Raw genomic sequence first — 419 nt, forward strand, 5'->3', positions numbered from 1 at the left:
GAATTCCATAAAGTAGTAAAACTAGTAAGGTGGTGGTAGTGGAAACTAAAAACAAGTCTTAAAAAGGGACGAAAATATGTTAAAATTGTGTTAATTTCTGACCCAGGAGACAACACTGTCATCAGCTTTCACTTAAACATTTTCCTACAACTGCTGCACGATGAATAAATAAATCTCTCAATATCAGAGACATTTAGTTACGTGTCGTCTGGATAATTCAAACTTAACTGCTGCAGAAAACACGAAACCCAAACCAACCTTTATATTTATGTTTGGTCTTTATTACGTTGTCCAGCGTAACACATTGAACATGGAACGCAACATCTCAGTTAAATACTAACACAATAACCATGTGGTGTCCCCGTGATATCAGAGTCTAGGAAGGGGGGTAGTCCACCTCCTGGATGGTTGGCCCCCGG

General features: G+C 39.1%; 1 protein-coding gene across 1 annotated transcript in view; it reads right to left on the reverse strand.

The window, feature by feature from the left end:
- The window catches only part of LOC116702275 (serine/threonine-protein kinase TAO2-like), a 47718-nt gene that overhangs the window by 43074 nt on the left and 4225 nt on the right, over nt 1-419 (reverse strand). The window lies entirely within an intron of this gene.

This window comes from Etheostoma spectabile, chromosome 15 (assembly GCF_008692095.1).
Source record: "Etheostoma spectabile isolate EspeVRDwgs_2016 chromosome 15, UIUC_Espe_1.0, whole genome shotgun sequence".
Taxonomy (NCBI): domain Eukaryota; kingdom Metazoa; phylum Chordata; class Actinopteri; order Perciformes; family Percidae; genus Etheostoma; species Etheostoma spectabile.